Genomic DNA, 27,187 nt, shown 5'->3' with positions numbered 1-27,187 from the left:
TTCTCAAGAGGGTTACTTATTTGCCCAAGCTAGCAGGCAGTGGCATTTGCAATTTTCCTGGCTGCTCCTGGTCCAATTCTCTCTTCCCCCAGCCGCATGGACGGCGGGGGGGGCTCAAGACCAGGGCTCAGGACAGAGGGTGTGGACAGAGGCCTTCGGAGTCCACAGCTCTGATGCCTTTACTTTGCCTTGCCTGAACCTCACAATGCTGTGAGGAAGAAAGTGTGAGTTTCATTGGGAAGAAGGGATCTAGAGGCACCTGATAGGAAAGAAAAGCAAAAGCTAGCAACAAAAGAACCACCCCAAAAACACAAAACACAGACGAGAGAATTTAAAAAGCCTAACAATCCAGGACCCATTAGCATAAGGCCCTGAGGGGTGCACAGGTGAGAAAGGGGGTCCTTTGTGGCAACGATGCCCAACGTGTCAATCCCGAGAGCAAGGTACAGGGTTCATCATGTTCTCACTCCTCTAAGAAGGCAGAGAAACACAGACTCGACTTCATATACTCTTTTCATTTAATTAGTTAAAAACAGAAAAACTATGTGGAACTCAAGAGTCATCTGAATGAATAATGGCATTCCCTGATGGCACTAAACAAACAGGCAGCGGGCCTTGTGGGAAGGGTGAGAGCCACCTGGTGACTTGCCTTGCTAGAATCAATAGGTAATAAAAAGGCAGCGGCCCTCTCCAGTGGTGGATTATCAGAGTACACAGGGCTGCAAGTGCCTAAGGCAGATATCATTTGGTCTGAGAGCCAGGCCAGAAGAGTGAGATCCGAAATTAAAGAAACACCATGCCCACGTAAAGAAGCTTGGTTAACTAGACAGCTAGCCGGAAAAGATAAATAGTTAAGGGAAGGGAATGAGGTGCTCAGATAACCCTCAGGAATCCAAGTCTCACCCGGGAGCCACTGTCCGAAATGTAAACTCACGGGAAATAAGCTGTAATCTTGGAAATTATAAGGCCCAAGATAAGAAACATGTGCTGTTCGGATGACAGAACATTCTAGTGGCTGATAACATTTAAAAATCTGAAATAAGAGATGGATACCAGAATTGTTCCAAGACCAGGATGGCTGACTGGCCAACGGGAACAGATCTGTCTGGCCAGAGGGCGGGTAACCAGGCTTCTGCAGACCAACTTTTAACCCAGCTTTCCCCGTTATTCTCACTCTCTAATTAACCCCTCAGCTCTTTTGTGTCAGGATGGGGGGCAGCTCCTCACCCTGTCACTCTATCACCTTCTCCTGAGAGACTCTGCTCGCTCTCCTAAGAGGGGAACATTCCTTCCAACATCAATGGGAATGCTTCCCATCTCCCAGGGGTGCTGTGGCTGAGGGGAAAGAAAGGCTGGTTGCCATGAAGTGCTAACACTGGCCCCTTCTAAATGGATACCCAGCCTGTTCAGGAGAAGCTAAGCCAAGGTCCACTGCGGAGGGTGCTTCTCCAGGGAAAGAGCAGGTAGCAGCCAGTTACCTCGACCTGTGTGACTTGTGACAGCCACCATCTCAGAGCCTCGATTTCCCAACTCACCGGTGAAAAATGAGAACAATGCCCAGCATCTGGAAGAAATTCAACGGATGTGTTTCCTTCCCCTGTTCCCCTATTTTAGACAGGAGCTTGAGCGCTAAATAAGATGACAGGCCACTCCGAATGCCCAGTAGCCACTGTTGAGCTGGCATCTGGGAATTAAGGGGGTGAAAGGACTTTGGACCAGAACCAGTAATACAACTACTGACTCTAAAGGAGAGCAAAGAGTTGACCACGAGTGAGCTACTAGGTAATTGAAATCACAACAAAATTGATTGCAGCAGGATGGGGGAACCCAGAAATCCAACGCATTCCATCTAGAGGCCTGCCGGCCACAAAGAACCAACCCCAGGCTTGTTGCAGAGAGCTCAACACCAAGCCCAGAGCCAGGACCAGGACACTGCAGGCTCCCACGTGAGACACGTCCCAGTCCTGCCTTCCTCCCCTGAGCCCAAATCTCAGTCTTGGTGCCCTGCCCAGGGAGGTTCAAGGGCTGCAGTCAAACCTCCCTGAGGCAAAGCCCAGCCGGTCCCTGTGACAGACCTCCAGCCTCCAGCGCTGCTGCAGACGCTCCGGTCCTGGGTTCCAGCTCTCCTGGATCTAGATCCAGCCCGTGCTAGTGCAGACCCACCCAGGAAACAATTCCACACCAACTCACCAGAAACCCAGGGAAAGGGGCACCACAGAACACAAACAACATTTTTAAAGATCTGCTGACATGCAACACATGTGCCAGGCTCTTGCCGATGAACTAAACAGAAAGATTAAGAAGCCTGAGCTTCATACTCTGCCTTTAAGAAACTTCAGGCCTGACTGGGCTTCCGCCTGGACCACACATCTAGCACTTGTTAATAAAAGCACTTCATATGCTCCACAGCTACATGGATTTTTGTGCTAGATAATTAGATGACTGAATCAGAATTTGCTTCTTTCAGGAAAATGCAAAAAAACAGCCAGCGATCTGACACTGAAGCCCGATAAAAAGATGGCTTTCGGGATTAAGCTTATAAAGTTAGATCAGTGTGCATGTTAAAATCTTAAGTGTTTGACATAATTTGAAATAAAATGTGTTACGAACCTAAAAAGAAAAATCTGCTGAGTGATTGGAGGGTGAGGGAGACAGACACATTTCCCCCAGAAAACGCCAAGTCAGACAAAGTAAAGAAACTATAGATACTGTAAAGGAAGATCTTTTAAATACACAGTGAAAAATGAGCCCAGTGGGGGAGGGGAGCTTGCCCAAGGCACAACCCACTAAGAAAGTACCTTTTTCTGGAGGAGGCCATTTAAGGACTCTTCATGCCCCAATAATCGTGGGACTGGGGATGAGTTCAAAGATGGAGAAGGGGTGGGGAAACAGGCTGAATGAGTGGTCACCCCAGTCTGAGCTCAAATTATTGGGGTGTCTATTCTTGGATGTTTCTCTTCAAATGGACAGGGTGGCAACATTGATCAGAGTGCTCACTAGTGAGGATGTTCTAACCAAAGTGACAAAATAAATGTGGATCAATCACAGAGACCAGATGGCCCACACTCCTGAGTTTTGAGAGAAGCAAAGGATGAAATGGGTGATCGGTGAGGCCGAAACACACGGGCCGTGGTTACACAGAGCTGGTGAGCCCCTGCCCACCACGAGGCTGGCACCACAGGGAACTTTGCTCTTATCAGGTCGGCAGGCAGACTGTCCCTAGTTCAGGGCCAGCAGAAGACGAGAGCCTTCTGAGGGAAAAGGCAGTGGGATGTTCACAAGCAACAAAATCGCATCGAGCTACTTCATTATAACTGTTACAGAATAAACAGGCAAGAGAAAAACAGGAAACCTATGCAATCTGCAGCCTTTCAAAGGCTGATGTTCCTTAGGAACGTTCTAACAACTATCATTTATCAAAGACTGATGCGTCAGTCACTTGTGAAGCATTTCACAGACTGTATCTCATTTCATCCGTGACAATAACATAATCATCATCACCTTCTCTATTTTACAGATGAGGAAACTGAGACTCAGGGAGATTGAATAATGTCACCAAGGACACAGAGCTGGAAAGTGACATGACTAAGATGCGAGTTCAAATATGTCTGATTCCAAAAGATGTGGTCTTTCTTCTATATTACACAAGGAAATTATGTATCAAGTAAGAGAAGTAAGGGACTAGACTGATGACCTCTTAAAAGCTCCTTGTCAGTAAAAACTTGAGTCACCAAGAGGTCGCTGTGGTGTTGGTGGTTTTGGCATGGAAAGGAAATGAAACGGGCATTACAACAGCAAAGTTGTATCAAGCAGGGGGTCCCCCAGGATCACAGCGACAATTATTCTCATTTAACGCTTTTACAAATATCCCAAAGAGAATGCACAGTGAAAGAGTCAGGGCTGCACTTCCCAGTTATGTGACCTTGGGCAAATCACCTCACCTTTCTGTGCCTCAGTTTCCCCTCCTCTAAAACAAGAAAACCACTGGCTCCTGCTCCAGGGGATAATTTGAGACTTTGATGGGGCAATGCAATTTTTTTAACAGCGCCTTAGTTTTTAAGAGTCGCCAAGCTCTACTTCCTAGAGATTCTGATTCCTCTGAGAGTGGAGCCTAAAAAAGAATGAAAAAAATGTATCTCAACTACTTAGCACTGTGAGTAGCACAGAGTGCTCAATAAATGTTAGCCTAAAAAAAAAAAAAAAAAAAAAGGCACCAAACTCTGGGTAATGCCAAGCCAAACTTATGGAACGATTACAGGGAAGACTTTGTGTAAGTAAAGGAAAAAAGCAGCCAGTAAATTTTAACATTGACAAGGGCAGGGCAATACATATAAGGGAAAAAAATCAAAATCATGTTAAGAGCTCTGTAGCAACAGTCAGAACCTAGTAAAGGGGCCTCTATGTCACTGCAGATCAGACTGTCATCCTGCTGTGGTCACAAAGGCCAAAACAAACAAACAAAAAATCCTTTTGTCCAGCACCACTGCAAAAGTATTAAAAACAAAAAGAAACACACTGCCGCCTACTCCCTATAAAATTAGAGAATCATCCACACTGGGAACACTGGTTGCTGCCCAACAAAAAAAGATAACTTGTAAACAACAGAGAAGAGAGTCGGTCACCTAAATGGGCTGTGTGAGGGGAAGGGCACGCCAGAGTGCCCAGAAAGATCAAGGCCAGGAGGGCCCTGAGAAAATCGAGCAAATGAGAGCAATAAGGGAGCGCGCGCCGGCTCTGTCTCCAAATCCCGAAACAACAGATGAAGGAGCGCCTGCTAACACCCACAGACCAGAGGAGGAGACGCCCCAGCACCCCGAAAGAAGACAATATAAATGCAATACTGGCTTTGGGCAATTGCTTGAATGCAACAGTGGGGTTTCCCCAGGGTCAAAATCAGAACTATTTTCATTACCACCTGCATAAGGGATCTGAAGGCGAAAGCATGTGAAATAATTCAGGGTACAAAAGGGTTCTGCCTCTCGCCAGCTAAGTGACCAGTGGCGCCAACATGTGCCCTTCAAGAGCGACACAGCCAAGTCTTCCCTTGTCATACTGGCTACTAAAGGCATGAGTTTGGCCGGATATCACAACAAATTTTCATGGTTTCCAAGAGTTCTCAGAGATCTAGAGACGATGTCCAGAAGTGTAAGCACAGACACACGCACACTATCCTTCTCCATGTAAAATGAAACTGTTAATAAAAGTGCATGACAGTGTTCTAGATTTGTTTTTTCAGAACACTAAAATGCTTCCACACACCTCGGCCTGGGCTTGAGCATTTAGGGGTATAGCACTCTGTTTTCTAAAGATGGCACGGAGAAGAATCACAGACGCATTGAAGGTCTTCAGTTAGGGAATGAACTAGGTTTAGAATTTATCACCCAGTCTACAATGTGCGGCTCATCCATCCTATAATTCTTCTCCACACAACCATGACCAACATCCAGGCCAAAGTCCTCGCAGGGACCAGATATAATTAATTATGGGTTTCAGAAGTATGTGCTGGCTTACATTAAGTCTAAGCTAGGAACTGACCTTGTCATGTGCCTTCATTAGGATTTAAAATGAAAGGACCCTATTACCTAGCAATTCTCCTCAGTATCTACCCTAGAGAAACACTCATCTGTGTTACAAATAGGCAAGCGCAGCCAAGTTTATCGGAATAACATTTGTAACAGTAGTGGATTTGGAAATAACTTAAAGGTCCACCAATTAGGGGAAGGCTACAGTTTAGCCTTCTGATTCTAAGAAAGGCCATTCGAGAGTTAAACAAAAGCAAAAGACCTATACAGAAGGACAGGGCACAATCACCAAGGTGTGTGCTCTTGCAAGCTGGGGGGCAAGGGAAAGACAATACTTGCAGTGCAACGAGCAGTCACTTTTTTTAAGGTCCATGGCCATAAATGCAAATATCTAAAGCATTTGAAAAATACCAACAAACTTGTGACAGCAGGTGACCTCCAGGGAAAGACTGCATGAGAAGTGGTCGTCAAGAAAGGTTTTTTTTGCTCTGAAAGGTTTCCATGTTTTTTTCCCCTATGGAGAATGTGTTCGTGTACTACTTGTATAATGAAAATTTCATTTAAACATTTAACTTTCAAAAAAAAAAAAAAAGAAAGAAAGAAACTGACCCTGTTCAACACATTTCAGTAATGTGTCTGGGGAAAATTTCTACCCAAATCTGACATACACTTCCCGGGAGGCTGAGAGCTCAGCAGTGCAAAGCACTGGGCTTTGCAACAGGGATCTTGTTTCAAAAGTACAAGCCCAACTCTGTAACTCTGTGGATTGTTAAATTTATATGCTAGTTCAAGGGAGAGGCAGGAAAAAGGAGAAAGTATGTCAGGAGGCTTCTGGGTAATCCAAAGGGATGTCCTAAGAGCCATTCCAGTTCTTCTGGATGAGGATTCCAGCTCTCCAACACAACTCACATACACACACACACACACACACACACACACACACACACACGCCAAATATAGCAGCCCTTGCCCAATCACACTTATTCCACACCAGGCCTAGCTGTCTGTGCCAGACTCTCCCATCTAGGTGGGGATCCAGATCCCTAACATTAATCTGGCCCCCGTAGATTACTGAGAAGGAAGAATCTGAATGTCCTATCAGACACGATCCAAATTATTATTGACTCACCAGGACCACCTAACCTATAGGATACTGATTTTTAAACACACATCCCTTCCTTCACCTCTGCAAAGGACTATGTATAAAGTCCTCAGAAACACAAAACTCTAATGTTAAGAACCTAGGAGGCAAAACTCTAACCTAGGGTGTTAGAAAGCAGAGCTATGGTCCTTTCAGTTGTAGGGAAGATAATCTGAAAATGGTCATGAGGAACATTTCTGTGATGACGGAAATGTTCTGTCTCAAAATGCATTTGTCAAAACTGATTAACCAGCACACTTAAGATCTGAGCATTCCACTGTATGCAAATTATACTCAATTTAAAAAAAAAAAAAAAAAAAAGGACTCCTCAAACGCAGTTTCTCCGCCGGCTGCAGCAGAACTTTGAGCTGCCCTATCAGACGTCTGAAATCTCTGTTGTGCTATGTAAAGAGCACAAAGTACCATGGTGACAGTCACCATAAAAATAGATAACAAGATTAAAATGGATAGAGGACCCATGAATTTAAGAACGGCACACCAAGAGCAATTCACTTTCAGCAGCAGAAGAAAAACAGAAAGAGAAGAGAGTTTTTCATTCTCCCCGCACTTTGAAAAACAGCCACCAAATGTGGTTGTTTTTACTAAAAGTGTTTTATGACTTCCCAATACTCCAAGGACAAAAAAGGCTAAGAAGTGTTATTTCTTATTGTATTTTCCTTAAAAAACAAAAAAAAAAACAAAAAAAAACAGCTCATGGTAGTCTAAGTTTTTCCCGTACATACTCTATGTGGCCCAGTAAACCAATTTATAGCAATTCAACGAGCAGAGTTGATGTACCATACACTGTGCGGGGCCCAAATTTACTGAGATAAAGGAGAACTGGCCCTTTATAATCAATGTACAAATATTGCCAACTTTAGTCCTAAATAACCAACTTCTGCCTATATTTTTACATACTTCTAAAACTGTCATTCCCTAGGTCATATACCCCCAAAATGCTTTACTCCAGGTGAAGAGAGAGCACTTTCTTGCCTAATACTGATTTTTCAAATGCCAATATGTAAGCCTGAATCACATGGAGACAGAAATCATCTTGTGATATTCTCCAAAGATGAGATAAACCTCTATTCTTTTTACAGAGCTCTCTAAGAAACGTTTGCTATGTGATTTCACCCTAGCAGTGCCCCCAACAGCAAAAAAAAAGTCATCCAAAAATAGCACGAAGAAAATTCTAAAATCTAAATATTTTAAATAATCAGAGTAGATTCTAAATAAGCCATATATTTAAGTAATCTTTAGGCAAAATTAAACTCAATCAAATTTTCTACACGTAAGCTAAAAATAATAAAATGAAAAAATTTAACTCAAACCACAAACTTATTGTCTGGTATAAACTGAATATATGCACTCCTGGGAAATCCCACTCAAAAGTTTCTCTAAATTTATCCATCCCTTGCTCTCTTTGTCGCTAAACCTACAGAGCAATGCAAGGCTCGGTCTCATCCCTGGTCTCATGATGTTTACCTTGCTATAACTGATGCTACATCATCCTCATCACCTTCCTGTGGGTAGTCTTGCTTGCTCGTGTTTCTCTGGCCCCGCAGTTGTCCAAATGTCACATGACCAGCAGAGGTCATTAAAACTAGATCCTGAATGGGTCAATGAATTTCTAATCCACTTTTGAACTGGATTCACTTTGTTAAAAGCCTCATCTTAACGGGGCTTACGTTAAACTCACAAACGACAGAACAATCTGGAAACTTTTTCCCACATGGTCTGTCCCTCTTCAGCGTGCCTAGAATACCACCAGGGTACACTGTGCTTGTCTGTTCGCCTGTTGGTCTGACCCTTTCAACTGGTCATCAACTTAAGGTCGGGACAGAGTCTTATTTTGTGACTCCAGAGCCCAATCCAGTGCTTGACACACAGCAGGTAGGTACTCAAGATTAGTCACTGAATGACATCTACCTTTACCTCATCCTGTCCTTGAACAATAAAATGTTTTTAAAATACCAGTGTTCAAGAGAATGAAAAGACACACCACAGACTAGGAAAAAAATATTTGTACATTTGACAAAGGACTACTCTCCATAATATACAAAGAACCCTTTAAAACTCAACAATAAGAAAATAACCTGATTAAAAATGGGCCAAAGACCTTAATAGACACCTCATCAAAAAAAAACATACAGATGGCAAAAAAGCACATGAAAAGATGTCATCACATGTCGTTAGGGAAATGCAAACTAAAACAATGAGATGCCACTACATACCTATTAGAATGCCCAAAATCAGCGCACTGATAACACCAAATGCTGGTGAAGATGTGTAGCAACAGGAACTCTCATTCATTGCTGGTGGGAATGCAAACTGGTTCAGTCAGTTTGGAAGACATTTTGGCCATTTCTTACAAAACTAAATATACTTTCACAATATGATCTAGCAAAAGCACTCTCTGGTATTTACCCAAAGGAGCTGAAAATTTACACCCAAAAACCTGCACACAGATGTTTACAGCACCTTTATTTATAATAACTGTCAAAACTTGAAAGTAACCAAGATGTCCTTCGGCAAGTAAACATATAAATTGTGATACATCCAGACGATAGAGTATTATTCAGCACTAAAAAAAAATGAACTATCAAGCCATGAAAAGCCATGACGGAACCTTAAATGCACATTACTAAGTGAAGGAGCCAATCAGAAGAGGTTGCATAGTGTATGGTTCCAGTTATACAACACTGTGGAAAAGGCAAAACTGTGGAGACAGTAAAGAGATCAGGGGTTGGGGGCCGGGAAGAATAAATAGGCAGAGCACAGATGATTTTTAAGGCAGTGAAAGTACTCTAAATGATACTATAATGATAGATATACTTAGTTATACATCTGTCTAAACTCATAGAATGTACAATACTGAGAGTGAACCCTAATGTAAACTACGGATTTTGGGTGACAACGTGTCAGTGTTGATTCCTCCGTTGTAACAAATGTAGCACGCTGGTGGGGAATATTGTAGCGGCTGGGGGTATATGGGAAATCTCTGTTCCTTCCCCTCAATTTTGCTGTGAACCCAAAACTGCTCTAAAAACTAAAGTCTATTTTTAAAATGTGTAAGGAAGGGTTTTTCCCACTGTGATAAACATACACATTATAAAACATACAAATAATAAATTAAAAAGTGAAAAAAAGAATTCAATTCATCTGAAAGCAACCAGTATTTATATTTCGGTATTAGAATTATTAGTATATTTCCTTCTGGTCACTTTCTATGTACTTTTTTAAAAGATTTGAACTCATATTGTAGATGCACCTTAACTTTTAGAGAAAACATGTGCCCATGTCATTTTAAAACTATTTCTAAACATTATTTTTAATGACCATAATATTCCATTATAAAGACTTATCCATCAGAATCACCTATGAATTATTTCCAGCTCACTCACACCATTGGATATTTAGGTGTTTCCTATTTTTTGCTACAGTTTTTTTTTTTAACTCTGAATAATTTTTGTGCATAAAACATCATCTATATCTTGGATATGGTCTCAGCTACACCTTTAGAAGAATTACCTGACCAGAATGTATGAACATCTTGATACATTATGATACAAATTTAAAAAACTAAATCAAACTTTAGTTTATCCCTTACTGAATTTCTTTTTTTAATTTGTCCCTTACTGAATTTCTTTTATTAAAAACTAAATCAAACTTTAGGTTTATCCCTTACTGAATTTCTTTTTTTAATTTCTCTTTTTAATTTTGAACCTTGATTTAACTATTAAATAAGCAATCCCTCTCACCTTTGGACCATCATCAAAGCTGACAAACATACCTTCTGTATCTTCATTCACAACACTGGAAAAAAATGTTGAAAAGCTCAAGGCCAAAAATAGAACCCTATGGCACTCATTTTCAGATCCCCTTCCAGACTGACTCAATGCCACTAATTAACAGTTTTTGCCAATTAATAACACCATGAAATTAAATTAATAGCACCATCTAGTCCACATTCTACCACTTACTTAATATAGACCATTGCATCTTAAGAAACTGTGAAACACTCTCCCATAAAGCCAAAGTGTACCATAGCTGCTATATCATTTCTCTGATCTAGTAACCAAATCATTATATAAAATAGAATATGAGTTTCATTTCATCCAATGTGGCATACTTCCAGTTATCTTTGCATCCTCAGGCCACACATTTGTACGCAAAAAGCAGTTCAGTTTCAACTTTTCTTAATGTTACTAAAGCAATAGTTTAAAATAATCAGATTGTGCACCTTGTCAAAAACGGTGACTTTTGCTCAGTCCCTCTCACCTGTAGGAAGCCTAACAGGTGGTTATGGGACTCCCAGGTAAACCAGACTATCTCAGGATCATGGAGACCTGAACTTATTCACTTCAGGAGATCCCCAAAGCAGCCTAGTGTTCCGGGAGTCATCTGCATTAACATCTGGGCTTGAACCAGCTATTCTGTATTTATTATAAATCTCTGGATCCTGGAGGCCTACCCCCCTGGGGCCATCTCAGGAGTAAGGATATAAGAGAAGAAATGACATAGCTCCTTTCCTTGCTATTTCTTTATTATTGACTCACAGAACCAAAGCTCCTGAGAATCTAATGTCATACGGCATTTAGCAGTCATGACTCACATCTCACCAAGTTATTACCCTGACATCGTTCTCAGAGGATATATGCCAGGAGCCACGATCTAACCATGGCGGCCAGAAACGGAAAATGGGAAGGCCTGAGAGATCTTGGAGTCACTAGGAATTTGCCTCACTATAGAGAATACAACTCAAAGCCCTCCACAGTTAGTACCATTCCAATCATCAGAAATACTTTACAAAGTCCCAGTCAGCAGCACCTCAGAAGGTGCTGTTGACTTGTCTAAAACAAGTCATTTGCACATAAATATCTCAGATTCCTTGTCAGACTCCCACCTGAATCCTCCAGTGGCCACCCAGAGTCCAAGACAACGATCCCAAATTCCCTAGCTTGGCATTCAAGTCTCTTGAAAACTCAGGTCGCAAACCCAAAGACCTGCAGGACCAAGCAGGGAATGTAAACAGACTGCACTGAGGCAACAGGGGCCCTGGGACCATGACTGGGGACCACCAGGCCTGTTTCCCATCCTCAGTGGGCAGCCACTACTTAGCTCTAGAGGCCTCCTGTTCAGATTCTTTAAGAGTGTCCTAAATCTAGAGGTTTCCTGGATTGCTTCCAATTTTTAAAAACCTTTGGGCGGTCCAAATTATAACACATCTGAAGGCTGAACTCATCCTTTGGGCCACCCGTTTACAACTCTTACACTACATTTTGATCCTAACCTCCCTTGCCAACCTGATTTCCCCCTACTCTCTTACAAGAAACTTGTGTTCTTCACTCTTACACACACCGTGTACTTTCCCAACTCCAAGCCTTTGCCCATGCTACACCTCCCACCTGTATGGCACTCTGAGATGCCCCAACAGGTTGTCTTCCTTTAATCCAAACAATTTTTCCAAGCCACTCCATCGCAGGTTGCTCACCCCTTCCTCTAAACTCTACAGGCACTTATTTCTCATTTTGGCATTTATTCATCTTTCCTTGCTCCTTAATCATATGGATATCTTAACTTTCCAAATAGCCTGAAAACTCAGTCTCTTCTTCATGCTTCCTTCCACCTACAGCACTGGTAAGGGTAGCTCTGCACATGAGCGGCTTAATAAATACTTACTAGATGTGAAAATTCTCTATAACTGTGTTTTTCAAACTCGGTTATGATCCACTACAGAGTGGTTAAATCAATTTAGTGGGTGACAATAAGCATTTTTAAATGAAAAATAAAAGAATAGAAAATAAAACATCAGAGAAGATTGCACCCAGCCAAAGAAGGTAGTACTTCACTAACCTGAAGTAGATTTATACATACATGATTGAGCGTACTAGGCTGTGATGTTTATTTAATGTAGATCATAGTCAAAATAGTACAGAAAACTAATTTACTCTACGAAGAGTAAATTAGCTCAACCACTGCTCCATGCAATATTTTTTTTTTAATTTTTTAGGCGAGGCAACCCTTGGTTGACCTCACAGATTGCAAGGACCTTGTCAGCTTACAATCTCCTATTTTTTTTTTACACCTACAGTACCTGGTCTTCCTAGGTGGTCTCCCATCCAAGTACGAACCAGGCCTGACCCTGCTTAGCTTCCGAGATCAGACAGAATCGGGCTTGTTCAGGGTAGCATGGCCATAGACGCAATATTTTTTTTGACCACCATATATTCCCTATAAAGAAAAAATATCGGATGGACACCATTCCGCATGCACGTCAGCTTACCCTGCTAGTTTCTGGATCCTGCATCAGAGAGAAACAGGGGGTGTGAAAGAACTGCAATTACATTCTCCACTCACTCTGCAACTTTCTGCAATCACCCTTCAAACTCGCCAGCCCTCAGATGTTGTAAGCTGAAGCTTCGGGAATTTGTTCAGCGAATCATCCTAAGTCACCCTTGCAACAAAAAAGCAGAATTCAGAGCTCAGGAAAAACCTATGCCGGCAGGTCGCTGGATTTCTGGGAACTGGTAATGGTGCAGGTTGGAAGGGATCTGGCCCTGGGAAAGTCAGTATCCCTAGGCCCCAAATTTCCAACATGGTTCTTTAGATCATCTAGCTGCTTCCCATCCCCACCCATGAATGGGACACCAGGACTAACCCAAAAGTCTCATAGAGAGCAAAATTCAGCGTGTTTCAAAACCCAACAATTTATGTCTTTAGCAAATTCCATTCTACTCCCCTCCAACCATGGTTAGAAGAATAAAGTAGCCCATTCTCCTTGGAGCCTCCATTCCCCAGAGTCGTTTTGCCAACTTCAGGTTCAGGTCCAGGCAATGTCATTTGAATGGCAATACAGAACGGAGCCTTCTAACTCGACCCTCGGTCCCACTCACTAGCATCCTCTACCGCCTCTCTATGACCAAGAAGGTGCCCTATTTATCCCCGGAGTGCCTTCCTTCTCTCAGCTTTGGCAGCCTTTCCCACACCACACACCCTGGTTTCTCCGCAATCTCGGAGTCACAGTTGCTTGCAGGACACCTATGTTTGGATGTCTTGGCAAACACAAAACTTCTCTGCAGCCTGAGTGTCAATTACTTCTCTCCAAAACACACATTTCCGATTTCTCAAGTTACTAACTACAGCAGCTCCAAGGCCCTGGCGTGTAATCAATTTCCACAAGGAATTAATTTCCATTCATCTCTTTCCTTCACCCTGCCCCTGTCAACAGATTATTTCAACAGTAATGTTTCTAAAACTCACCCTCTTTTCCAGTTATCCCAGTCCAAACCCTGGGCACTCCACAACCATAACAGCCTGATTTGTCTCCTAACATTACTTTTAAAAACCCTTCCATATACCCTTTCATTACATTACTCCCTGGCTCAAAAAACTTTGTCTCCTCAGTACACCCGGGGTAAACTGCAATCCCCCAGTCGGCTTTCTGGGCCTTTCACAATCTCAACCATTGTTCCTCTCCATCTTTATCTCCTACTGTTCAGGAAACAGTCCTTGGTCTGGCCAAGGCCATCTCCTCGTCTCTTGGCAATGCCATGTCCATTGGCACCTCGTGGTCCATCTCAAAGATCTCATCCTCCCGGAATATAGTCCTGGTGATTCCTGCCCATAGCTCCCTTCTCTGATCAACAGCACCTATTCTACATCTTGCATTTTAACTGTGCCCTATCTTGAGTTTTATTTCACATGTTTAAGTCTTTCTGTGTCCTCCATGAGATTATAAAGAGGGCATCATCTCTTGTACCTTTTGTATCTCCCCTCACTGAGGTCACTATTGGAACCCCTTCTCCTCTGGTAGTCCCTCTGCGACCTCTCACACCTGTTACTTCTGCCTCTCCTGCCTTTGGGACTTCACCAGTGAGTTATTCTTCAATGTGTAACTCATTTCAGAACTTAGTACTCTAAGCCCATTCCCCAACTCTAACCTTTCCTTTGATATTCCTCCTGCCCCCTCGCCCAGCATTTACAGTAATTTAGGCAGTCATAGCACATTAATGTGAACTTGAGCTCTCAAATCACTTCCACCTGGTCAGTAGGCTTTCTAAGGCCTTAGATTTCTTGTGAGCCTCTTATCTCGCAGAGAGCCTGGCATGGTGCTAAGAACACAGCAGCCCCTCAAAAGTACCTGTGGAGCTGAACTTAATTACTATATTTCCTTGTGTTTCAAGTTTTTTGAGATCTGAACCTGTTTACACAACATTTTAGGAAGGTGTGAAAAAGGCTTCAAATACCTGTTGATCACTCATTTTCAGGCAAACTACACCAGATACACTTTTTTTGGAAAGAGGGATGTAAAGAAGGTGGTGTCGGCCTTTAGGTAATCCCTGCGCCTGGCAGCCTGGTACCATGAACGCTCGCCTTGTGGACGTGCTCGGAAGCCACCAGGATTGGCCAGGGCTGCCTGAAATCACGGAGGTAGCAGCACCACTTCACCGCCGGGCAGGTGGGCTTCTTTAGATTTCTGAGTTAAACCTAAAGTGAAGGCGCTGCGCCCTGAACTCCAAGACAGGAAGGGAAGAAAATGCTGCCTTTGAAACTGTTTGCACATGACAAACTCCCCGTCTAGCCCCCACCGGGCACCCCACATGCCCACAGTGCCATCTCCAAGGAGGGCCAGGGGCCACTGGTGAGGAGAGGCAGGGTTAAACAGCGCGGAAGGAAGTGGGGGTGGACAGAAAAGGACAGAAAGGGTGGGGGCCAGCCCCCGAGTTGGAGGGTGTGTCGTGCTGCGCGTCCCGGAGTCCGACTCGCCCGCCCGCCCGCCCGCTCGCTCAGTGGAGTGGGCAGGAACGCACGGGGCGCCGGGAGGACTGAACTGGCTAACCAGCCGGAAAGGGTCAGGGAGGGGGCAGGTAAACCTCGTCAGAGAGGCGACTCGGGACAATCGCTCAAAGTTGGGGAGGGGTGCCTTGGCGAGCGCCAGTGGCGAGCGAGATAAACAAGGCGACGCACGGGAGAGCGGACGGCCACCCCCACCCAGCCAGCGCGGGCACTGTCGCAGCGCCCCCGCGCCCCGACCCGCCGTTCCACGGCCCGCCAGCCTCCCGGGCCTTCAGGCCGCCCGCCTGGCCCCCGCGGGCGTGCGGAGCGTGGGAAGTTCCTGGGCCGCCCCTGTCCCCCGGCTGCAGCGCAGCGAAATCCCCGCGCAGCTCACCTCGCCCCGCCAGCAGCAGCAGCAGCAGCAGCAGCAGCGCGGGCCGGCAGCTCCCGCTCAGACAGCTCGGCTCGGCTCGGAGCTGGAGCTGCAGCTGCCGCAGCCCCTGCCCGCCCACCCGGCGCGGCCCACCGCCCGGCTCTGCTCCGGCCGCCCGCCCGCCGAGGCTCGGTTCGCGCCCACCTGGCCGGCCTGCCCTCCCTCTCTGGGACACTGCGCTCACGTACGCGGCCGCGGCCACAACCCGGCCCGGATTCCCTCCCGGGAAGGGAGCGGAGGAGCACGGCAGCCAGCGAGTGAACGAGCGAGACTCAGGGACACACCCCCACGGCTCCCGCCCCCACCCCCTCTCCCCGCCCCCAGCCCCAGGCGCAGCGCGCGCACGCGGCTTGCGCGCCTCTCACCGGCGACGCGCGCCTGCACCCGCCCCACACACCCACCGCGCGCCCGGATACACACCCCCCGCCGCTCGTAGACAGTGGGCGCTCAATAAGTGTCCGAGAGATTCCTCGCGCACATGCGCACTTGAACCTGACCGAGTTATGACCCACCCCCCACCCCCACCCCAAAATCGGAACCGGCGGCTGCCAGCCCCGAACCAAATTTGAGTACTCGTTTGCCTTTTTTCACTGAAACGCCAACCGGGCCAAAGTTTCTTGCTGTTGTTTTCCCAGGCCTGGCTCTGGGACAGGCTTCTCCGAGAGAGGCCGAGCTCGCCACAGGGCGGGAAAGGAAACCAGAAAGCCTTGGGCGCCACCGAGGAGAGCCTGGCAGGGGCAATGGGGACCCAGGCCGCTCAGCCCGGACCCACCCGGAGCGCGAGCGAAAGCCGGAGACAGAGGGAGCATTGGAACCGAATTTTCTATTTCCTTTTTGATTTAATGTTTTCTTCTCTATTTTATGACACTTTACTCCTTTGTAGTTGTAAAATGAGGCGTTATTTACTTTTTCTGGAATGGGAGAAAGTTAACTATTAGCTTTCAGCCTTTATGTAAACAATACCAGTTGCTTTTGGCACCGTTAGGCTCTGGCTTTTGTATAATTTGTAACAAGGAGAATCGAAGCTGTTCCATTGTGTTGCTCTTATGTTTTTCATAGATAAGACCAGAGGCACGACGGTAATGAGGGCCCCCAGCGTCTATATGTGTGGACGTATGTAATCGTACTCAAATACATGTAACGACTAGAAGAAGGATTCCCCTCCTCAAAACAGTTTTTAAATATTTGGGAGCATACTTGTTGAATTTGCAGTTCACCTTCAATGTAAGGTATGCTGTTTTTCTTGCAGAGAAGCAGTGGGGAGTGTACTGTAAAGGGCTAAAGGCTCTGTGGTCAGACAAGCCTGGTGTGCAATCCTGATTTAACTGCTGAACAAGCTTTATGATCTTCAGCAGGTTCTTTAATCTCTCTGAGCCTCAGCTTCTTTATCTGTAAAATAAAATTTAAAAATATATAGGTATAGTTCCTAGCTCAGAACAAATAAGCAATAAATATGATTTCCCTTCCCCTCATCTCTCACCATTTGTTAAAATAGAAAAATATCTAAATAGAACCAAAATTTCTATAGGACATTGGTTCTCAACTGAGAGCAATGTCTGGAGACATTTTTGATTATCACAAGGGGGAGGGGCCTGTGCTACTAGCATCTAATAAATATAGGCTGACAATGCTGCTTAACATCCTGCCATGCACAGGACAGCCCCCCAACCGCCAGCAACAACAAAGAATTACCTTGGTCTAAAATGTCAATAGTGCCATTGTTGAGAAATCCAGCTATAGGCTAATTCTGCTGTCAAATAATTCACCAAAGACTGGTTCTGCCTTTTAACTCTCATCCTCAAGGAAATAGACATGTTTTGCATTAAAGAGAACAACAGAATGAAGGCATTGTGGAGATTACAGCAATTATGTTCATACCCAAAGCCTTCCCTTAACCTGAAAATGTAGACTCAAATTTTATATTTTATCATTAAATATTTTAGTTAACAACAATATATGCTCTCTTTTTCTTGAGGTATCATATATAATGTATTACTACAGTTCATAAATAGCTTTATGTTCTTGTTTCCTTTTTATCCTCAAAAAGTGGATGTTTACTCACTTCTGTATATTCTCTGCCAAGTTCATCCCTATCCTAAAGTTGATAATATAGGCTCTGCCCCCAAGGAACATACAGTGTGGATTAATGAACATGCAACAATTAAGAAACAATATAAGACAGCATATAATTAAGCTTTAATTGCAGCACCTAGACTAGAGTGACTCAGAGGAGAGGTCAATGAGTTCTGCCAGCAACAGCCCAGTGCTGCCTATGTGGCCAAGGTATTCAGCAAATGTTTATTGAATAAAATGAAATAGTGAGCATTTTTTACATGAGCTAGGACTCGAGCTAGTCTATAAACTCCATTACAGTATTTAAACTGCTAGATTTTATAAATGGATTTTGGTGCCTGGCTGTGAGTTTATTTTTCTTAAAATGTCTAGTTCAAATTTGTAACCAAAACTACATATTTTCAAAAACGTTTGAATTTTATTAAAATTGAAATAATCATTCATTTGACAAATATGTGAGTGCCCACTGTATGCAAAGTGAACCAAAGTAGTCTCTAGATTTGAACAGAACCCATAGCTTGTTCAGTTTGAGACTGCGTCTTGCGAACACAAGCCGTTAAAAGGCATGTGCTATCTCACAGCATATATTGCATGCATATCCCTTTTTTACTGCAGGTATGTACTTGCACAGTATGCATTCCAGAGTTTTGCACATTAACACAGACTCAGAACTTCCCACCACAAACATCCATTCCCAAACACACGCCCAGCACACAGAATCCAAGCTCTGTCCTAAACACACACTGCTCAGGACACACATTACACAAAGCAAAATGTACTTGAAAGACTATAACTTGTAGGGTTCCGATCTTGGCTCTCCAACTGCCCCCGCCCCCCCATGATTAGAGCTTGCCCTCCTGGAAGCTGTCCCATCCTAGAACTGCATTTCACCTTGCTTCCACCCACACGCCAGCTCCCTGTTAAAATGTAGGCACCGTGTACCTCTTTTGCATCCAATTAGCTTCTTGGAGAGCATTTCTCATTAGCTTGAGGTTAATCAAACAGACCCAGGCCCTGCCTCATATTATATGGACATATTTACAGGTATAGTATGAGTATGGGATTGCCAGCCACTATCTCCAATCCCCTGACATAACTGCTTCCAGCCTTGCCTCCCTCCAATCCACTCTTTACACTAACCCTTTCCCCTATTATAACTCCTCAAAGGCTTCCTGTAGCTTTTATAACAAAATCCCAGCATTGCTCATTAAGAACCTTCATGGAGCAGGTTCTAATTATCTCTCCATCCACTACTTATCCTTCCCTGGCTGCCCACTTCACTATATACTCCAGACATGCTAAACTGAATTTTTGTTCTTTGCCTGCACAGACTTTTTCTTTGCTTGATGCATGCTTTTTTTCTCTGCCTAGAACACTCTTTATGCCAATCTCTTACCTCTTTACCTGGCCATCACTACTCATCCTTCAGGAGTCAGCTTAGTTGTTACTTTCTCTGACTTCCAGGACTGGATTAGGTGCCTCTTCTTTATGTTGAATATATCACTTTACACTTACCCCCGTCGCATTGTATTGAAATAGCCATTCTCTTATCCTACTCCCTTACAAGACTAAACATTCTATGAAGACAGGAGCATGTCTTGTTCTTCATTGAGTACTCAGCATTTGGCACAATGCCTGACATGCAGTTGGTACTCGATAAACATTGGTTAATAGTAAATTGTTAGTTGGACTCAGGGGACTGCCTAGAGCTATTCCACCAAAGTCCAGGCAATCTCTGGTTCATAGCATGCCTCAGATGCTCAGTGGATCCCAGGGCTGATGAAGACTTTCTTTCCTTCTTTTCTTTCTTTCTTTAATGCCTACAGCACCTGGTCTTCCTAGTACTCCCATCCAAGTACTAACCAGGCCCGACCCTGCTTAGCTTACAAGGTCAGACGAGATCAGGTTTATTCAGGGTGGCATGGGCGTAGACTGGTGAAGACTTTCTAACCATGTATTTAGAACAGGATGAGACCTAAGGAATGAACTGAGTCGTCAGGTTCCACCAGAGCCTAATTTTATACCTGGCTTCCTGGACTCCAGATTTTTGTCACCAATTTTCTACTTGACATCTCTATTTGGATGTCTAATCAGACCTCAAATGTACCAGGTCCAAAATCATGTTCAAAATCAGATCTCAGTTGTACATGTCCAAAACCAGACTTTTGATTTCCCTCCAAAATATGCTTCTCCCATCTCAATAAATTGCAATTTCATTTTTCTAGTTGCTCAAAAAACAAGCATACAGAAAAACAAAGTTCAGAGTCATCCTTAATTCTTTTTCTTACACCTTACGCCCAATCCATGAGAAAATCCTGTTGGTTCTATCTATGAAATATACCCAGAATCCAATTGTGTCCCTCCATTTCCAGCACTACTTCCCTTGCCAGACCACCATGTCTCTGACCTGGACTTCCACAATAAGCTCCTAACTGTTCTCTCTGCTTTTTCTGGGGCTTCCCAATACCATGGCAGCCAGAGCGATCCTTTTCAAATCTAAATCATATCATATCACTATTCGGCTCAAATTTTTCTATCACTTCTCACCTCCCTCACTACAAGACCCTACATAGTCTTGCCCCCAGTCACCCTTCGGCCTCACCACCCACTACTCTTTCCTGGCTCACCCAACACCAGCCACAACGGCCCCCTGGCTATCCCTTAGATCCACTTCCAACTCAATCTTTCCGAGGCTGTTCCTCTGGGCTGAAACGATCTTTCTCCATATAGCCCATGACTAGCTCCATTACTTGATTCAGGTCCCTGCTCAAATACATCCTATGAGACATTCCCTTGCTAACTTTTCTAAAATAGCACCACCCAACCATCCTTGACCCTGCTTTATTTTTCCTCTTAGCAGCACTTAATCACCACCTGACAGCCTGTCTCCATCCGCTCAACTATAAGTTCAAGGATAGTAGAGACTATATTTTTGTTTATTGCTATATCCATAGCTTTTAGAACTGTGTATAGCACAGAGTAGGCATTCAAGAAATGATCATGAATCAAGGGTCTGGTTAGACTACCAAAAAGTTACCCCTGAAACAGGTGTCCATCTACTGCTTTAGCTGCAACTAGTCCCTCCAGAATTTAGCTCTCCTACAATAGGACATCCAGATACCAGCTACTCAATTGTTTGTTGCCTTGCTTCTCATCCACTTAAACTAGGGACTTGTGTAACCTTTATGATACACAATTCTAAACACAGCTTCATACCACAACCTCAAAATGGGCTATGAGTTTCAAATGAAAAGGATAATACTGGTAATTTTGCATTTATAACATATTTTTTCTTTTTAATGAGAAAAATCACAATGTATCCTAGTGGACAAAAACAGGCCCAGCACCAATTTTAAGCATTTTCACTCTAAAAGACATGAGATTCAGGAATTCTAAGAGAAAGTAGTTTGCAGACATGCCTGGGGCAAATGGCATCGGCTCTCTGATCTACTCAATCTGTAAGGCTTTCCTGAAGAAGGTGGGCTTTGCATTTCATGGATGAGAAAGGATGGAGTGGTTGCAAGTACTTTGTTCAAAGCTTAAGGGTATCCCTGGAGTAGCTTGCTTAAATCTGCACAGCCACACTTTCAAGCAAACAAGCTCTCACACGTGTGAAGATATCCAGAGATACACCCCAGTGCATAAACACCCAGATCCGTGCCTACTTCCTCCTAGCTCTGGAACGCTGAATATGAGCAAAAGCACATATTCAAAAGAGGAAAAAATGAGCTGGCTTTGGAAACACGGACCATAAAACCCTATGACTCTGGGTATGAAAGAATGTGTAAGCCCAGGCAGGCTCTCTGTGCACATCTGGTTTTTCCTTTTATGCATCTGTGATTTCTATGACACAGGAAATCCACTCTGGAACAACCCTGTCTGCTTTCTAGTGAGCATATGAAAAAATGGGGATTCAAAGTATGTTTATCTCACTGTTCGAGGCAGGAAGATAAAATCCAGAACAATACCATTTTGACCATGGACCAACTCCTGCTTCACCCTACATTGTGCCCCAGGGGAGGTGCCAGTAACTGAGACCAGAGGAGTGTGGAAGGCCAAGGAAAGTTTCTGCACAGGCTTAAGACTATCTACACATGACTCTCACTCTGAAGCACATCAGGTACAAAAAATACCACGTGATGAAATACCAATTCAGCTCAACTCAACGAATATTATGGGAGCAGCCCCCAGTGTCTCTGGCAGCCCATGTCCATATTCTACCTTATAGCCTCTGTAAAAATATTCTTGTAGAAAGTCCTTAAAATGGGTTGAAGCAGCAGCTTTTCCCACCCATAAGGGAGATAACACAGAGCTATTTAAGAGATAATGTTAAATAAAGTGGAATAGGACAGGAAACCTTAGACTAAGAAAGTAGAGAGAAGACTGGGTTATACCTCGGGGGTGGGGGGAGAGCCTCAAATCATGTCACTTCCTAGATAATGAATGTTACTAGAAAAACAGATGCGGGGAGGTGGAGGGAGAGAGAGAGAAAGAGACAAAGAGAGAGCTAGAGAAGGGATTAAGCAAAGGCAAAACAACCAGTAAGAAGCATTGACAGAAAAGTGCTCATTCACGCCACCCCCTATTTTAGTTTTTTTGGTTCCAATTAACACATAATTATTACTTTTCTGCCCTGTGTTTTACCATGTGACTTTGCTCTTCAGGCTTCTATTCTTATGTTCCCTTCCACAGCAGTGGTATCCCCTAGGCCCCCAGAAAAGGGGCTGGTTGCCTTTTCTCTAGAGAACTTACCAGCGTTTCATTCGGGCCAGCTGTTAAACTTCATCCCCTCAAATATATTCCACTTTGTTCACTAACCCCACATATGCATTCTGTCATACTTCCTTATTCTTCTGCAGGACCAAACTCCTGCCCCAGGCAGGTGTGCCTGCTACAATCTCGACCATCCAGATCATCAAGAATGGCCCAGACCCTGTTTAATTCCTGGCTGGGCACTCCCTAGCAGAGAGAACCATTAATGTGGGACTACTGTAGTTCTTGACAAGTGAAAAGAAGGGCACAGGGTGATCTGCTCCTACCATACATACATGGAATGGCAGCACCATAAAGCACTGGGAAATACTAACAACTTCCACAGGGCCACACCAGTGATGTGCCAACTAACCATTGTCCAGGATTTGAGGCTGATCAACTGAATGACTTCTTGACAAACAAAATGAAAAGATTCATTTAAGTCCATAAACCAGTCAGATAAACCCTAAATATAAAAGCCTGTTTCTAAAGCACTTTAAATGCTGCCAATCATTTTATGACAATTTCTGGCTCTTCTGAATTGAATAGAAGATATCGTTCCATGTTTATGCCAAACATCTTATTGTATACCCTGTCAGCACAGTTGCTCACATCCATTGTTGGTTGGCCTCCATCACTACCCAATTAGTAATCAACTCCACAATACCAGCTTATAAGACACTAGATGTAAAAAGGGATTTACATACACTATTAAATTCCTCTTACATTTCAGTATAGATAGCAATGTCTGAAACTTAGAGTTTCCTTCAACTCTAATTATTCCAAGTTTAAATCATTTACTAACAAAAAGTTTCTCCTCTTCATAGACCTGTCTAAATTAATTTAAATGAGAAGAATGGCCTTACTGATCTTACTGATCTGGTTTCCTGGAGAGTCAAACACTTGCCCATGAAACACATAATCTTACCTTGATAATATATCCAGTCACCACACTATTCTCTTAACTTACAATTCATCCAGCTTTAATAATCCTTATAATACTTTGGAGTAGAAACATGAATTGATCAAATCCTGTTCAATTACCCTTTTGTATTACCCGCCTGGGAGCACTCTGATTTTCCACTATCTGTTTTAGACATAGCCAATCTCACAACCTTCTCAGCTATAAGCTGTTGAATCACCAAACCCAACTTTCTCCATCTGACAGTATAATTGATTGCTTCTCAGATCACCCTGAGAAGCTTTAAATGATTGCTGAGGACAAGAGAAATAGCTATACATACAACTGAGTTTTCCATCAATTTAGCAACCAAACATAGGAGTGAGATCTGCCATAAATAGGAACTAGATTTCTACACACTCCCAGAGGAATAGGTTGCTATTCCTCTGATATTTCTCTTCTTCCCTCATGGCTTACATCCTGATCCAAACTAATCACCCCAAAGAGAATCTTTGAAATTCACTAGCCAGTAACCTGCCAGGCTTCTTTGACATGAATACTAAGAGCCAACAATGGCTAGAAAATCATTACTATCACGTACTTTAGCATACACTTGCTCCACTGTCAACATGCTCACCCACCACTTGATAAATGGAAATTATTGTTGTCACTCTGATTTTTTTCTATGTTTTGGAAAAAGGTACAGAAAGTGAGATACTATAGCACACTCAATTAGCTGGAGAGGTTACAAAATGCTAATGGCAGACCTGTGAAATCCGGTCGACAGGCAGGAGAAAAACAAATTCGATTCAAAAAAAGCCTTAAAAATAATGTTAAGTCTTCCCTGACATTTTCTTTAGGAGGAAGCCAAGGAGAAATTTCATCTGACCACACACAATAAAGCTTCTAAAAATCCTCTTTTCAAATTTCTGTCTCCCAAATCCTAACCCCCACCAACAGCTGTTTCTCTCCCCTTCGCCTTCTCTCTTCTACTGTCCTTGACCTTGTTCTTCTTGCTTCCTCACTCCCTCTTCTCCTCTCTCCTCCTCCCTCAAGTGGAAAAATATGGCCTGCCCCTGAAATCTGTCTCTTAACTTTGTCAAAGACCTAGCAGCTGACTGAGCCAGCCAAGAATCCTCCACCTGGAAGTCAGGGAGCAGCAAGGGATCGGTACTGTACACATTTGAATTTTATTTTTTCTTCTCATGACAACAGAATCAGACCCGTTCCAGTCTCTCTGGTAAGTTCCTAAGGAACACACACAGAACCTCCTCAATTTTATTTCTATACTCTTAAAATAGCTGACAAAGTATGTGAAGGATCATCCCTCCTTGCTCTCAGTGGACCACTGACCACCATTTGCTTGTGACCTACCTAACTGTGCATCACCAGAATTGTTCAGGAGAAAGAAGAATTATCTGTCAGGGACTCCCTCTGTCTCTAAGATTCTGTGACTCCAAATGCCCCTGCTCCTTGCAGTTCAATGTCCTGTACTTTTAATTACTTCTGTAAAAGTAATCACTTATCTTCCCACCCTTCGGTTTTAACCAAGAGATACAATAGTTGTTATCGATTCCTCTTTCTTTATAACTAAAAACCTTGTAATAATCTCATCTCAAAAACCTCAATCTTATCTTCATGACTGAGACTATCACAGTACCCCAATGTGAAATTTTATCTATCCAATTTCTAATTTGAATTTGTTGAATTGAGTGCTGTTTATCATATAATAATATTGAAGAATTATATTTTTCTTCTGTCTTCCCATACCCATAGGACTTATACTTGTTATGACTCATGGGAACTAGAACACTTAAGAAGTGATAGATGTGGCCAGCAACCAACTAATTTTCTGAGAGATAAATAAATAACACTGTGCCAAACTTATTAGTCAGGCCTCTCTTTGGAGACAAGTGACAGGAACTCAATTCATGCTAGCTTAAGCAAAAAAATGAATTTGTTGGCTTACTTAACTGGAAATCCAGGAGTTTGTACTGGCCACTGACGCAGCCAGACTCCAGGTTTAAACGAAGTTGTCAGGGTTTGTGCTCTAAAGCTCTCATTTCTGTCTGTCCCTTCTTATTAGTCTCACTCTTTCCTACTCCAAAAACAAGAATTTCCCTCATATACTTGGGAAGACTGTTGCTGGCAGGTATCAACTATGACATTCCAATTTAGCAACACCAGCAGAAGTCAAAATTTCTCTCTCATGTTCAAACGTTAATTTTAGGGAAAAACTCTAATTGATTCTGCTTAATTAAAATTCCCACCCATTTGGACCACTGTTGCCAGAAGGATGGGATTCTATGGTTTTGAGCTTAAATAAAACCACACAGAATAGAGGATTGATATTGCAAAGGAATCAATGCTGGTCAGAGAAAATTACATATGTCACTCCACAGTGGGGTGTGTGGGGGAGAGACACCTTTTGGGAGTCAAAGGATTTGTGTTCTTGTGCTCTTGGACTAGCTGACTTCTTAACAAGCCACTGAGTCTTTTTGAGCCTCAATTCCTCGTGTATAAAATGGTTACGTGGTAGTTACTGGTACAATATTAAATTACATGTTACAGTATCTCTGTAATGTACCAGGTGGTTTTTCAGATAATGAAAAACAATATTTGAGGAAGGTATTGCAACACTGCCAGCGGCCCTCTGTGTTTAAGTGAATACATTCACGGAACACTTTGCATTTTAGGAAAAGCTCTCTCATCTACAAGTTAGACAAGGACGCTCAAGCGGCTGGAATGCCTAGAATATAGACAAAAATTAACTTATCTGTGTAACTGTAGCCACACGCAGGCACGCAAAATAAACGACGATACTGCAATTGAATCATTTCCTGGATTAAGAAAAGTGGCGGAGCCCTACTGAGGGACAACACGCACACAGACAACCACCTCATGAGGCAAAAATCCCTGTGAGCACGTAGGCACAGCCCTCTCCTCTAGGGAGATCGCTCTAGGATTAAGGAATTTCAGGGCCAAAAGAACTGCGTGCGCACACCCTTCACCAAATAGTGTGTGAGGGGTGTGTGTGTGTGTGTGTGTGTGTGTGTGGAGGAGGAGGAACAGACTAGGATTTTTAAAAAACACAACACTCCCCTTCCAAAAAAAAAAAACACACACACACACACAAACACAAACACAAAAACGACTATCCAGGGCGTCTTTTGCTGGATCCTTCCAAGAACGCGGCGGCCTTGGCACCTCCGCTGCAGTCCCCTCCTCCCCTCCTCCTCCGCTCCACTCCTGCTCCAGCGGCTCAGACATCCAGTCCGCGTTTTCCCTCTCTCCCTCCCGCCCTTCGGGTTAAAGCTCCCCCGCCAGGAGTAAACAAGCAGCCCAAACAGGCAGCCAGTAGGACTGGCCCCTTCTCCCCGTTTCCTGCGCCAGCCCCAGCAACAGGCCCCGCCCCTCGCGACAGGCCCCGCCCCGCGCCGCTCGCCTCTCTTGCCCGCTAGCGGCGTCCGTCTGCCCCAGCGGTGCCCGGGCCCGGTGCCCAGTCCCCCAGCCCGTCCCCGGAGCCTTCTCCCCCCGGACCTCGCTCCCGGTCCGCCCGCGCGCCCCCAGCTCGCGCCGAGGGAGGG

The 27,187-nt window shown here is 43.9% G+C and overlaps 1 protein-coding gene, 1 long non-coding RNA gene and 2 pseudogenes across 2 annotated transcripts in view; all 4 read right to left on the bottom strand.

Moving 5' to 3' along the window:
* ZNF395 (zinc finger protein 395) overlaps positions 1-16,046 on the bottom strand; it is a 37,693-nt gene extending 21,647 nt beyond the window's left edge. The window contains exon 1 of the mRNA XM_011359335.2: positions 15,836-16,046. The gene's annotated coding sequence lies outside the window, so the exon portion shown is untranslated. The remainder of the gene's footprint in view (positions 1-15,835) is intronic.
* LOC111739165 lies at positions 12,749-12,867 on the bottom strand (annotated as a pseudogene).
* Positions 16,047-16,693: 647 nt separating the features above from the next.
* Positions 16,694-27,187, bottom strand: part of LOC111739119 — a 17,705-nt gene continuing 7,211 nt past the window's right edge. The window contains exon 3 of the long non-coding RNA XR_002780110.1: positions 16,694-17,263. This is a non-coding gene — a long non-coding RNA (uncharacterized LOC111739119). The remainder of the gene's footprint in view (positions 17,264-27,187) is intronic.
* LOC111739136 lies at positions 19,765-19,880 on the bottom strand (annotated as a pseudogene).

This window comes from Pteropus vampyrus, unplaced genomic scaffold (assembly GCF_000151845.1).
Source record: "Pteropus vampyrus isolate Shadow unplaced genomic scaffold, Pvam_2.0 Scaffold47, whole genome shotgun sequence".
Lineage (NCBI taxonomy): Eukaryota > Metazoa > Chordata > Mammalia > Chiroptera > Pteropodidae > Pteropus > Pteropus vampyrus.
The sequence above is the reverse complement of the archived record's forward strand: the minus strand, read 5'-3'. Positions and strand labels throughout refer to the sequence as shown.